A 15187-nucleotide genomic window follows, 5' to 3' on the forward strand; every position below is an offset into this window, starting at 1 on the left:
GTATTTTCTGTGCTTTAGAAGGCAAAGGAGATCCAGTTTTGGAACCAAAGTGATCCACATTTTATAAACTACATGTATTATTCAAATTTAAGCATATTTCCTTAGATGAGTATATGTTGCTTTATTTGTTTGGAGGAGGAGCTAGCCTGACCTCCTATCAGTTTAAAAATGTACTTTATCACTTTGGATTTTTATCTCAAATCTTGCTAGTCATTTCCTACACACTTTCAAATACAGCAGTATCTTGACTGCCCTTGCTTTGCTTTCAGCCATTTACAGTTATAGCTGTATTTCAATTTTGTCCATATGTTTGTCTTTATTTCTGTTTGTTTAGGTTTCACATGCATTTACATGTGTTAGATTATTAGTTATTTATGTTTTTTGTTAGCCAAAATAAATTTGCAAGTTAATAAAGCTATGCTTTGGCATTCATCATTTTTTTACTTTTGTCCCTGCTCTGGTCCCTAAGCAGATGACCGTGCAAGGTACGATTTTGTGGTCTGAGGGGTGAGAGCCTCTGTTTCAGTTTTTCTAACTGAAAGCCATGCTGTGGATTGCTTCCCAGGCTAGACTTTGCTTGCATAGCACAATCATGACATTGTGACCATGGCATTGGTTCCTCTTAAATGGGCAGGGCAACTTTCAGAGGAGTGTTTCTCTTATATTTAGCAGGAGGAGAGCAACTGTCCCTCTTCATCCCAGCATAGTATCCCTCCCAGTAATTGAAGTACAGGTTGAGCCTCATTATTTGGTGGGAACCCTTCCAAGCACTCACTTGGATGGCAAAAATCAATTTAAAAAACATAGTTTCTTTGCTAGGTTGATTTAAAAACAGCCTTGCTGACCTTGCTGACTCTAAGATAAGAGTCATTAAGAAGACAATCCATCAATCAGTCCTCCTCCAAGAACTTCACTCAGTCCCTCCCTTCACCAATGCAAAGCAATCGCCTTTCTTTCACTGCTTAGGGGGAAGGGAGGGGTCCACTGGAGAGAGGAGGATTGATGGATTGTCAGCTAGTTGCCCCCCATCTCTCATTAACGAGGCTATTGTTAAAGGACTGTTCAGTTTTTTAAACTAATTTTAAAGGGGTGCATTTTCCCCTTCTCCAGGCATCAGCACATTCCTTCTCATTTGCAGAAGCCATTCATGTTGAGTCAAATCTGTGTATAAAAAATCCATATATATAAAGGTTGGACCTGTATCTTGGTAATGGTGGTAATTATTCCCCTGGTGTCTCTCTTCAGTTTTTGACCTCTTTCTGAACAGGGAACCATCTTTTCTTTTGCAATGTAAATTACTTTTCAAACTTTTGTAGAAAAGTGGCATGTAAATATCCTAAATAATAAAATAATTTGCAGCCTACACCATCACTGTCAGACATAAAACCAAACTGTGATTCAGAATGCTGAATTATATGCTGTGTATTTCCTTTCTTTTAGAAGTCCAGCTGGTGTGAGGGCAGATATTTGTTACAGGACCTTTATAGTGATTGCCCCCAGGTTTATAGAGCTTCCTTCCCCTTTGAGGGTTGTCAGTCTCTCCTTTGTTTCAAAACTTTTTTTGTTTGACATTCCTTTCTATTTTTGACTGTTTTTGACTCAATTTTGTTAAATGTTATTGTTTGGTTTTATTATACTTTTCTAGATTGTTAATTTTTCTGTTGGTGATATTGATGTATTATAATGTACCAGGGTCCTCTTCAGAGACAGAAAGACAAAATATAAATCCCAGGATAGATGGATGGCATGGAGATCATACTAATTCACTGGAAAATATGTTTTCCTTGGCATGTTCAAAGATCTGCACCAGGTGAAGTTCTTTTTGCTTCATGGGTAGCTGTAGCTTTAAACTAAGTCTCATTTTATTTTTGGTTTAAAAGGGAAACTCCCACCAATATTCAGTCTGACCTTTTAGTAAAACGCATGCCATTAATGTATTTAATGAGATGCATTACAAACGGCAGCAAGCAGTGTGTTTCATTACAGGTCCAGAAACTGCAATATCATTAAAGACCTTTAACAGAAACAATGGTTGACATTTTGATATTTCCCATAAGCAAAACACAGCTATGGACAAGAGTTTAATATATAAATTCTGTAAAGAGGTGGAATTTTATATATAATAAACTTTTTTAAGCTCTACCAGTATGTTTAAAGAAAATCATCCAATGACATAGATTCTGTTGATTTCCTCTTCAAGCACCTATAAGGAGAGATTGAGAATTAAAAACCCTGGGTAATCCTATGTATATTTACCCAGTAGTCAGGTTCATTGTGTCTGCTTGGGCTAATTCTCTTGTAAGTGTGTTGAAGATTTCAGCCTTAGCCTGCAGTTCTATCGAGACGTCTGAGAGAAAACCCCATTGAACACAATGGGGCTTGCACCAAACATGTCTAGGGTTGCTCTGTTCAGATAAAAGAAACTTCTTATTTGCTTAACCAAGATCCATCCATTGGTGTTTAGAAATTGCTAGCAATTTTAGGCACTGTAGATTTTTAATCCTGTAAATACACTGACCTTTCAATGGACTAATTGTTTGTCTTTTAACTAGAGCTGACACATTTTAATTGATTAGTTACGTTAATCAGTTAAACTTTTAATTGACTAAAGGATGGCCCTGATTGATCAGACAGCAAAATTTAAAAAAAACTTATTTTGAAACAAGTATTTACTAAAGCTACAGGTGGCAAAAACATCACCTTATAATGGGGCTTTCCTCTCTCTCTCTCTCTCTCTCTCTGAATGGAGGGAATGACACTTCCAAGATGAAGCTTGCTATGACACATGCATCTGTCTGAATATAAAATATGCTTATTGCTACATTTTTTCCATATGCAAATATAATCCATCTGTTTTGCTAGTGCTTATGATTCTTAAAGTTCTTCAACTGTGTGGCAGACTCTAGTTTTAGATAAGGCAATTAGAGTTTTCATTATACGCACTTTAAAAATCAATGTACAGTAGGTGCCTTTTGTATACAGCAAGATATTGCAGTATGAAAATTTGCCACCTGGTTGGGTATGTATCTACTCTGAGGGAGGTCCTGTTGACTTCATGGTTTCCTTAAAACTAGCATCTAGACATATTTTTCCAGTGGTGTGGGATTTTGGGGTATCAGTTTTCTGTACCCAAGGCCTGCAAGATGTGAGTTCTCTCTGTGGTGTATTGTCTCTCAGTGAGACAAATGCATTCTTCACCGCTGGACTGCATCTCTGGTCTTGCTCGATGGATGGGTCTTGTGTTCCTCTTTATGATGCTTTTTCGCACAGTCACAGAGGGGATGAGATAAATTGATAGAGGGATAGGTATATATTCATCTTTTGGCCCTAATAGCTAAAAGGAACATAAGAACATGGAAAAAGCTCTGCTGGATCAGGCCAAAGGTTCATCTAGACCAGCATTCTGTTTTCCTCAGTGCCCACGTAAGCTGAATCTGGGAAGAGTCTGTCTGGGAGAAACAGCACATCTGGGAAACGAGGTGCTATGGAAGCAACTTCCGTAAATGGAAGCTTCCTTCTGTAAATGGAAGTCTTGCCCTAATGAGGAGAATAAAAAGGAACATAAACTGTGGCAAAAGAAATGTAAGAAGGTGATAGGGGAGGCCAAGCGAGACTATGAGGAACGCATGGCCAGCAACATTAAGGGGAATAATAAAAGCTTCTTCAAATATGTTAGAAGCAGGAAACCCGCCAGAGAAGCGGTTGGCCCTCTGATGGTGAGGGAGGGAAAGGGGAGATAAAAGGTGACTTAGAGATGGCAGAGAAATTAAATGAGTTCTTTGCATCTGTCTTCACGGCAGAAGACCTCGGGCAGATACCGCTGCCCGAACGGCCCCTCCTGACCGAGGAGTTAAGTCAGAGGTTAAAAGAGATGTTTCAGACCTCATTGATAAATTAAAGATCAATAAGTCACCAGGCCCTGATGGCATCCACCCAAGGGTTATTAAGGAATTGAAGAATGAAGTTGCAGATCTCTTGACTAAGGTATGCAACTTGTCCCTCAAAACGGCCACGGTGCCAGAAGATTGGAGGATAGCAAATGTCACGCCTATTTTTAAAAAGGGAAAGAGGGGGGACCCGGGAAACTATAGGCCGGTCAGCCTAACATCCATACCGGGTAAGATGGTGGAATGCCTCATCAAAGATAGGATCTCAAAACACATAGATGAACAGGCCTTGCTGAGGGAGAGTCAGCACGGCTTTTGTAAGGGTAAGTCTTGCCTCACGAACCTTATAGAATTCTTTGAAAAGGTCAACAGGCATGTGGATGTGGGAGAACCCGTGGACATTATATATCTGGACTTTCAGAAGGCGTTTGACACGGTCCCTCACCAAAGGCTACTGAAAAAACTCCACAGTCAAGGAATTAGAGGACAGGTCCTCTCATGGATTGAGAACTGGTTGGAGGCCAGGAAGCAGAGAGTGGGTGTCAGTGGGCAATTTTCACAATGGAAAGAGGTGAAAAGCGGTGTGCCCCAAGGATCTGTCCTGGAACCGGTGCTTTTCAACCACTTCATAAATGACCTGGAGACAGGGTTGAGCAGTGAAGTGGCTAAGTTTGCAGATGGCACCAAACTTTTCCGAGTGGTGAAGAACAGAAGTGATTGTGAGGAGCTCCAGAAGGATTTCTCCAGACTGGCAGAATGGGCAGCAAAATGGCAGATGCACTTCAATGTCAGTAAGTGTCAAGTCATGCACATTGGGGCAAAAAATCCAAACTTTAGATATAGGCTGATGGGTTCTGAGCTGTCTGTGACAGATCAGGAGAGAGATCTTGGGGTGGTGGTGGACAGGTCGATGAAAGTGTCGACCCAATGTGCGGCGGCAGTGAAGAAGGCCAATTCTATGCTTGGGATCATTAGGAAGGGTATTGAGAACAAAACGGCTAGTATTATAATGCTGTTGTACAAATCGATGGTAAGGCCACACCTGGAGTATTGTGTCCAGTTCTGGTCGCCGCATCTCAAAAAAGACATAGTGGAAATGGAAAAGGTGCAAGAGTGACTAAGATGATTACGGGGCTGGGGCACCTTCCTTATGAGGAAAGGCTACGGCGTTTGGGCCTCTTCAGCCTAGAAAAGAGACGCCTGAGGGGGGACATGATTGAGACATACAAAATTATGCAGGGGATGGACAGAGTGGATAGGGAGATGCTCTTTACACTCTCACATAATACCAGAACCAGGGGACATCCACTAAAATTGAGTGTTGGGCAGGTTAGGACAGACAAAAGAAAATATTTCGTTACTCAGCGTTTGGTCGGTCTGTGGAACTCCTTGCCACAGGATGTGGTGCTGGCGTCTGGCCTAGACGGCTTTAAAAGGGGATTGGACAAGTTTCTGGAGGAAAAATCCTTTACGGGGTACAAGCCATGATGTGTATGTGCAACCTCCTGATTTTAGAAATGGGTTATGTCAGAATGCCAGATGCAAGGGAGGGCACTAGGATGAGGTCTCTTGTTATCTGGTGTGCTCCCTGGGGCATTTGGTGGGCCGCTGTGAGATACAGGAAGCTGGACTAGATGGGCCTATGGCCTGATCCAGTGGGGCTGTTCTTATGTTCTACTCATTGATCTTTTCCTTGAACATTGAACTGCAAGCAATGCAGTTAATCCCAGTGTAAGTTATGTTGTGCAGAATTTTAAATGGCGGTATGAAGGTTTGGAGAAATGGAGAGTGGGGAAAATGCCCCTCCCATTCCAGCAGTTGAACCTGTTCCCCTTAGTGGCCCCCTTTTTATATCTTGCTTTACATACCACAGCATGGCCTGGCTGTTCTCGACTGCCTGTGGATTTTGGATTCTGGAGGATGATTTACTGCAAAATTGCTTATAAATTGAAGTAGAAAATGTTTTGCCGACGTGGCAGCTTTCAAGCTTCGCACCCATTTGTCACCCAGCATTTCCCTTTGTGTATAGAACAGGAATTAATTAGGCTGCACTGCAGGAAAAAAGTTTATGGCCATAATTTATATGGGATGATTTTTTAAAGGGGCAGTGTTGCTTTGTTTGGGCTTTTAAGACTTGGAGAATTGTGGGGATGTTCTGATAACATTCTCTCCCTTCTTAAATCAAAATTTGGTTATAATGGTGAACTGCAAAAATCCAGGCATCCTTGAACCATTGACCCTGGGTTGTTGAAGATAGCAGGAAGTAGGTAGGAATAATTGTCATGGCCCAGGACCCCTACCCACCATTGGTAATTGGGTTTGAAGATGCAGAGAACTGGGTTTCTGCGTCACCACAGGAGGCAGTCAGCAAAGCAGGTGCTCCGCTAGAGTTACAGCTATTCACTTTGGTTTTTCTCAGTGGATGGCTCTTCTCTTTTACTCGCCTAAAGTGTCTCATCTGTACCTGTTAAATTGCAGGACTATAGACAGGGTCTGCGTTTATTCTGCCTCTTCTCCCAGGCCAGGTAGAAGAAGGGCAGGGGCAGAGAGTGATGTGACAACAACATGCGCTCAGTTTTGAAAGGAGAAGAGATAGGAAGCGGAAACTAAGTGAGGCAAGGCACTCCTGCTAGGGAAGAGTAGGCCAAAGAGACTCACTGTAGGTTGGGAGGCTTGACCAAAGCAACCCCTCCAACACCAAATGCTGTGCTGGTATGAACCTCCCTTAGTCCTGGCTGCTGTTCAAGCTGTGCAAACCTGAGCTTCAAAACCAAATGGCACAGCAAAAGCCCACCAGAACCCACCTGAGGCTGGATCATGACCCACTTCTAGCTCCTGATCCACGTGTTGGAGATTTCAAATTTGAGCCATGGTTAGACCTTTTTCTGGATCAGGCCTCTGTCTTAGAGCTGTCCTGAGAAAGCTGCTACCTTTTTGCTTTGTTTTTCCAGCTTGCACTCAGTCATATTTGAGTGTCTTCAGTACAATTACCTGGAGCAGTTTTCTTCTTTCTTCTCCCTCTGTCCTTGGATAGATTTTTCTTCTCTTACCCCTGCCCTTCATCTGATTTGGGGTGCATCTGTGTTTAGGGTTTTGTGTTTTTGTGTGCCTGTGTTTAGGGAAGAATGGGTTTCTTCCCATTCACTCCTTTTCATAACCAAGGCAAGTCAAAATGTGCAATCTGAGCTTGATTTGCACATAAAGAGACCCAGTAATTAAAAAGTTTTGCTCCCTGGTATGTTCCTGCAGGAACCCTCTATTATTTATGCAGAAAGGAAGCACTGGGGTGCATGATTCTCTGTTGGGTGTTTGTGTCAATTGCAAGCTTCATATTGATCTTTTCTGTGTTCATTTAAAAATAGAACACAAAAACGGATCTTGCTGAATTTCTCCAATACTGGATTGATACTCTCCATCCCTACCTTTACTACTTATGCTAGAAATATCCCTTTGTTTTTGAGGGCAGGGGGAGTAAAGATATTGGATGGAGAGATGGAAAATGGAACTCCAGAAATCCAGCAACCTGGGAGATATCTTCTAATTGCTACTAGTTCTATGTTCCTGGCATTCAGTGCAATTGATATTTGAAGTATCGGGGATAAGCTTAGACTAAAAAATTAGGTCGGATATATGTAACTTTTGGAGATTTTGCAGAACAAGAGATATAAAATAGTTTATCCTATTTTCACAAATGAGAAGAGAAGCCGTAACTTCTTAACCTGATTGTGCTGAGAAGTTGTTTCTCCCAATTCTTAACCTGCTAGCTTTGCCAGGGACGGGGGAAGAAGGAGGCTATAGTTTTAAAATTGAAAGGGATTTTTGATCAATTTAAGGGCACTTATTTTTGCATGAGGAAGCTCCCAGTTTCCATCCATGGCACTTTCAGTTAAAGAATCTTTAGGTAGGTATGGAAAAAGGACTTTTGCTTGAGATCTGGGAATTGCTTTCAGATAGAGTAGGTAGAACTGAGCTAAACTGACTCTGTATAAGGTAATTTTATACCTGTGTGGAAGAGCTAGTGAGGACCCTTGGAGATGAGCTGTGGCTTTCCAGTAGAGCACCTGTTTGCATGCAGAATGTCCCAGGTTCAATCCCTGGTATCGCCAAGACCCCTATCTTGAAACACTGGAAAGCTTCTGCCAGTCAGTGTAGACAGTACTGAGGTAGACCATTGGTCTTACTCTGTATAAGGCAGTTTCCTGTAGTCTCGACTCCGTCTGTAATCCTGGGAATAATGAAATTTAAATCACCAGGATGGCAAGCCTAAAGACCACAAATTCCAACCTCTTGCTTGAAAACCAAGCCCATCATTTTCTATAGCACCCAGTGTTAAGGGCATTTAAGAAATGAAATTCATTCAACAACACTTGACATGTCAGCATATGCAATCTAGATCATGTCATTCCACCTGGGGTGCCACTATAGCAGGTCAACTCTGGAGGAGGAAGCCGGATGGTGGCTGCTGTAGTACACTGGCAGTTCTTATGTGGGTCACCCTAGGGTGTGCTAGTCACTGTCTCTAACAGCCACTGTTCTCCCTGTCTGTCTCTTCCCCGGCCCCCCACCCTCCGGATCTTAGCAAAGGAGCTCTGCTTTAAGTCCTTTGAGATGCTCCGGTTTTGTATGGATCTGCGACAGAGACATTAATAATACTTGGTTGTTGTATAGTGCTTTTAAGTGTTCAAAGCACTGTATATATACTATCTGGTATACTTCTTAAGTGAACACTGTAATAGTAGTAGTGTTTTCATATTGCAGCTGGAGAATAGAAGCTGAATGAGAAAAGACTTGCTCAAGCCTGTCTAGTGAGTTTGTGGCATAACTGGACAAAGCCTGATTTGCAGCTCAGTCTCTTAGTATCCACTATGCTATGTCGGTTTTAAGTCAGTCTCCTAGCATGCGCATACATTGGAGGTGTCCAGGTGCTAGGAGATTTTAAGCCTCGACTTCTTAACTTTTAAAATAATCCTGGTACCTTGCAAGACCTGACTGTGCTAATTACTCACTCTCTGCCCTCCCCTCTGTTTACAGTTCAAGCTTTGTTTTTATTTATAGCTGATCTTCAGCTGGTACCATTTCAATCACTGCTAGTGCTAGAAGCCCATACTTCATGCTGTTGGGGAAACAGCTGGGAATCCTAGTTATTTAAACAATATATAAATCATTTAATCTTGTAGTAGTAGTTGGGAGGAGGTGCCTGAGCTCCAAAGTGAGAAAACCAGTGTAGGGTGCAGAGGCAGAACGACTGCTGAGAATTTGAACAGCAAGTCATTTGAGAGGGGGTGTCCTGTTTCTCTCTTTCTTGAAATAAATTTGTACTTAGTTTGTTAGACCTTTGTAATAGAATGCTGTGCAAAGTAATAGAAAGGAGTGTGTCACAAACTGCCAGCAGGCTGATGGTGGCCCTTGTATTCCTTGGGTCCAGGCCTTTGTGTACTCTGAGATGGGGGAATTGAAATTCTGTTCCAAAAATGGTGGAGTGTACAACCTGTGTACCTTGTCTGAATTTACATTTTGCATAATTTTCTGTTTGCTGGTTATTGGGCTGCTGCAGTGGTTCTCACACATTTAGCACCGGGACCCACTTTTTAGAATGAGATTCTGTCAAGACCCACCAGAAGTGATGTCATGACCAGAAATGACATAATCAGGCAAGAAAATTTTTAACAATCGTAGGCTGCAATTCTACGCACACTTACCCAGGAGTAAAGGCCCATTTACTATCATTGTTAAAAGAATATACTTAGTAGCTTGTTAAAAGTACTAGTCTGTAACATTTCCTCAGATGCAGTCACATACCATGGTAACATCAAGTCTAATGTATTAAAAATGAAATATTGAAATGAATGGGGACCCACCTGAAATGGGCTTGCAACCTACCTAGTGGGTCCTGACCCACAGTTTGAGAAACACTGGTCTGCTCGAAATGGTGCTTAGGTCTGCCCTTGCTTTTCAGGTTTTACTAAACATTGTCCTTAGCTCCCGTTTGGGCTAGAATTCTTTTTTGTTCTTGAAATGAAATGTGAAATTTTCAGATGGTTAAATTGTGCACTGAGTATCAAATTCCATGTTGGGGTGTGTTTTCCTATGCAAGTATGAAATTGCAGAATACAGTGGTTCCTTTCCCATAGATGATGCTGGTCTGCTTGAGAGTTAGCCTTTTTGCTAATGGTTGAGGAGCACTCTTGTATGCAGCTTAGATTTGGGCTAAAACCTGGGATACCTGGACTCAAATTCCCTCTTACTCATGATGTCCACTGGGGCAGTCTCTCAGCTTGACCTACTTCACACAGTGATTGTGAGGGAGTGAGAACCATTTATACTGCCTCAAACTCGTTGGAGTTAGGGTGGGATAGAAATGCAAATAGAACTTATTTCCCAACAGTCCCAAACTGTCTTAACATGTGTGTGCACCCTGCCTTGATTATTTTAAGAATGTATAATATAAACATCACAGGGCAGGTAAAGGGAGTCTTGACTACCATTGGTTGAACTGCTCCGATGCCTTGTGGGGGGATAGGTTTTGTTGAAGGGGTTAATAAAGAACAGGCAAATGGCCCTGAAACGCAGGGTGCAGACTAGGAAAGAAGGTCCTGAAGAAGGCAAGTATTGGAGAGGCAAAGGAGAACCAATACATGGAGTGACCAGAGAGAAAGAGATACCTGTGGCTAGGAGATGTAAAAGTGAAGTCTGAAATGATTCCAAATAATCATTCCCCACCTCAGTTTTAGCTGCAACCCTCTGGTATATTTTGTGTTTCAGAACCCTTTCCCCTCTCAAATTATGGTCATATTTTAAACCCCATTCTCTCATTATTATCCATGAGTCTAATCAAATTCAGCTGCAAGGCTGCCAGACAAACCTCCAAAATGCAATTTTCTCTACCATTCAAAATAGTGAGCATCATGATGAAACTCTCAATAGTTTATTTTAAGAAATTTTTATGCCATCCTTCTGGTTCTAGGGTGGTGTCGTAAACTTAGGGGGTTTCGGGATGCTCAGAGTTCTTGAACCCTAAAACCCTCAAGGCCCCCCGTCCAGTAGCACTGCCACCACCCTGTATGTGCCAGTGCCTCAGTCCAGGGACACTGAGACCCTCTAGGCTTAACTCTGTCCCTTGCAGGCACTGAGCTCTTTCTCCAATTAAAGCTTCAGTCCTCAAGTTACTAGACCTCAATGAGCACTTGGTAGCTTGCTGAACGGCTAGGCAGGATTTTGAATCTTTGTCCCCAACAGACAATGAAACAACTTTGTAAAAGAGGTTTTAGTTTATTAAGTACATAAGGTTACATAAGGCAGCAAATGCTAGAGGCATAAACATCTAGGAAACATATCAGCAATAAAATAATAAAGCTAACTGGCAATCTCTATTAATCCCTAACTCTCACCTGGGTCAGCTTCTCTTGTAGATCTTTTAGCTCCAGGCTACCTGTGAGGCCAGATGCCCATGGCGGACAATGGAGCTCCAAAGCGTCCAGGATGTTGCACCCAAAAACTCTGTTCAAGAAGAACCGCACACACCCCTTGGGGCACTCATTATTATACTTCTTATGCTAATAGTACTGAGGTGACTTCATACTTATTTAGACTGTCGCATCAGAAACTTTTGAGGACCTTCTCCAAGTGGGCCTTATTGCTAGCCCTCTTAGTTCTTACCCCTCCCAACTCGAGATCCACAGCTGCACTTCATCAGCTTGATAGGCGCCTTTCTGTCTGCAGAGGTGCTAACATTCCAATGGGTTGTAATTCTTGTTGTCTGTCCTTTCTGGCCAGCAGAGGAGAGACAACAATCTTTTTGTTTGTTTACTCACATTCTTGCAGCTAGGAACTGCTAGTGACTTCTCTGTTACTGACTTAGTTTGGTTTAGGCTCCACATGCTAACCCAGGCCTAACATGTACATATTCATGACAGGGGGCCACTAGGGCAATGTACAACAAATATAAAATGGTTTAGACAACTATCAAATGGTAAAAGGTATAATATAAAAATATACATATAATTCAGTTTTAAATTTAAATAAATAGTTGTCAGCTTTTGGTTTTCTCTGGAGACAAATGTGGCAACTATGTTATTGGCATGAACTTGCCGGTTATTGGGCACACTGTGACTTTAGAGAGCCCCAGTGAACATACTTTGTAGACCCACAAAGCCTCATGTTGAGCTCGTAACATAGGTCTGTGTGTGTGTGTTTGAAGAAATAATAAAAATTGTACCTTCTAAGTCTAAGACATTCTTTCATTAGCTTGTCATTTTTTCCTTTCCTCCTACTGATGCCACAATTCCACACTGTGTCTGGTGCAATACTGGTTACATTTCCTGACGCTTGGGGACAACCACAGAATGGAATTTTAGTGGTCCCCAGGATTGTGAGAAGAGTGAAGCATGCAACTTGTGGCTCAGAATAGCATAAGCAAAATCCTCATGCTTGAGCTGCAGAGTTCTCCGGAATGTGCTTGGCAAAGTATTTTTAAAATGCAGAGCCAGGTCCAGGAGGAGTATACGATTTGAACCACACATATGCTGTGTGGCATACACTGAAGTGTGGAATATTTTTGCGTATGCATATGCGTGCACACATTGGTTGCCACACTGCCAGTTTTAAAACTCCTCTACTTGCACATAAACAAGCCCTTCTGTCCCTTCTCATTTAATATCAAGACCAGCTCGTCATCTAGGAGAAGACATTCTCTGAAGAAAGCTGCTGCTGGGCAAGAAGAGAACCAGATTTGCCTTGTGTCCTACAAATTCCATATCTGGGCATAACTCATATTTGTTTTAATTTGTATAGGCCTTCATGTTTTATGATAAATCATTTGTATTTGTAAGCAGTCTTGAGAGTGGATATTGTAGCAAATATTTCTGAGGCTTTTGACTTGTATCATCAACAGAATTCTGAGAGTGAATCTGTATTATGCTTGACAGGGTTGCTATAGACAGGCCTGTTTTGGATTTTCCCTCCATCAGCCTGTATTGTTTAGGCACACCTATCTATGTTAGGGATAAGCCAGGCTTCCCTTGCTTGGCATCACTGTTTGGTGTTGCCTTGCCCCACTATTTGTCATTGGCTGAGAAGGACACGGAAATGTCATGATGCAGTTATGTCCATCTCAGGTATGTTTGCCTAGGTGTCATGGAGAGAACTCCACATTGAGCTGTCTTTTTCGGTAGTGGCCTCATGTGGAGCCTTATGTATACTTCCACCAAATTAAATAAGTTGGAGCGAAAAAGCTGAGATAGCAAAAAGTTGTATTTAGCAAAAGCTGAGAAACCAGTGTTAGGATAGTCAGCGATTCCAAGATGACTACACATTTCATTGGTTGCTAGGAATTTTGAAACACATTTTTTTTGCCTGGCTCTTAGTAATTATTTTACAGGGGTGGGCAAACATTTTGGCAGGTGGGTCACTTCATCTCTCTGTTTCTGTGTCAGCGGTTGGGGAAAAAATTAATTTACATTTCAAATTTGAATAAATTTTCATAAAATTACATAAATGAATATATTAAATATAAAACTTATATGAATGAATGAATTTTACTGAACTTATTTATAATACACATGAGAATTATAATACAGGCATGTAGAACCAAATGAGAACTATGAACTGTTTGTCACACACCTCTTGCACAGACCACATACAGACCAAGCCAAAACCTGTGGAGACACAAGTTGTTCAGAGGCAATGGGGGTGGTGGTGTTAAATAACGCCCAGGGAAAAGCAGAAAACACATGGAGACTATAAAAGGCCTTGCTCTAACTTGACCTGCAGCTTGCATCTGGCAGTTGTGACTGGGAGTTGTGGACCAGCGCGGGTTCCAACAGACATTGGAGACTAGTGGCTCCCTGCAGGCTGGATTGGGGGCCCCGAGGGCTGCAAATGGACTGCAGTCCAGGGTTTGCTCGCCCCTGATATAGAAGAACAGTAGATGCCTGTCTGAAAACTTGAGTGGAAGTGAACATAGGCAAGCTGTCCTTGAACAGCATTGGATATTTTTTCCCTCTGTCTTCCTCCTTCCCCTCCCTCCCCCATGTCACAGAGCAAGGTCTAAGGGCACACTATAGTCATCTTGCTGAAGCCAAGACTTTGGTCTGGTCACTACCTGTGTACTGACCAGACAGTACATCTCCCTGTACCTGGGAGATCATCTAAGAATCCCATATATGTAGCTGTCAGTTCTGTGATGGAAGAAAGCAGAATACAAATGTAATTAATGAAAAATCTTAGGAACTCCATATTGGCTTCATTTTCCTCCAGCTGCCCTTACTGTTTAAAGAAGACTGAAGTTATTCTCCAAATGGTTGTAGTAAAGAATAAGCAACCTGTACACTTCCTTTCACATGCTTACCTCTGGAGGAGCATGGATGATGGCAGGACAGTGCCAATTCTAGAATGAACCATAAAGTGTCTTTGCGCCCAACTTCATGACTGGTGCCATGCTGGAGTGGTGGTGTAATTCTTTGTTGCCGAAGTTAGAGGCCTTAAAATGTTAAAGCTTATTGTTATTCCGAGTTGATAATCTCTCCCTTGCTTTAATAATTTTTCCTCATGCCTGGATAGCCCGCGAGTTGCACGATAATCACTCACACAGCTTTGTAATCAATGCCCAAAGTAATAGGATTCCGCTGGCCAACGGCAATTAATAAATTTGTGTCTTTTTTTAAAACACTAGCAAGTCGGGCCTGAAATACGACTGACTGGCTTTTGCTCATTTGCATATTTATTGCAGTGGAAAAATTCTTGCGGAATGATTGATGTTGAGCTTGCCTCTTGAATTCCAAGCAGCGCATTATTATGAAATGAAAAATGCCGGCCATACAGTTGATTAAAGTTGAAGACAGTGGAATCGGTGTTTTTTAAGATTGTGGGAGAATTAAAGGCATATTTTAATAGATGTTGACAAGAAGTGAACTAACAAAAGCAAAGCAAAGGATTTGCTTGAAAAGATTTAATCAAACGTGTTTCTTGGGGGATTAATTGCTGGGGATGACTAGAGCTGGGAGGGGAGAGCAGGCGAGGGGGCTCTGGCTTGTGGGTTTGAATGAGAAGTATTGTTCTTGGGCCAATGTATCGAGCGTTGTGTTTGACCTATGGTTTAACTCCAGTCCTGGAGCCGTCTGTGAAAAGGGAAGGAAATAGTCTCTCTTAATCCTGAATGTCCAGATTGGACAGCAAGAAGTAACAGATACTCAGTATTTTGCCTTAATAACTGTATTGAAGAAGAATGGAAGAATATTTTCTAGTTAGCATTTGTGTGTGATATTTGGAGTATATCTGGTGCCTCCGTTGTTGTCCAGAGGGGA

At 41.9% G+C, this 15187-nt stretch overlaps 1 protein-coding gene across 3 annotated transcripts in view; it reads left to right on the forward strand.

The window, feature by feature from the left end:
* AATF (apoptosis antagonizing transcription factor) overlaps positions 1–15187 on the forward strand; it is an 82691-nt gene that overhangs the window by 11352 nt on the left and 56152 nt on the right. The gene's annotated exons all lie outside the window — the stretch shown is intronic.

This window comes from Tiliqua scincoides, chromosome 8, assembly GCF_035046505.1.
Source record: "Tiliqua scincoides isolate rTilSci1 chromosome 8, rTilSci1.hap2, whole genome shotgun sequence".
NCBI lineage: Eukaryota > Metazoa > Chordata > Lepidosauria > Squamata > Scincidae > Tiliqua > Tiliqua scincoides.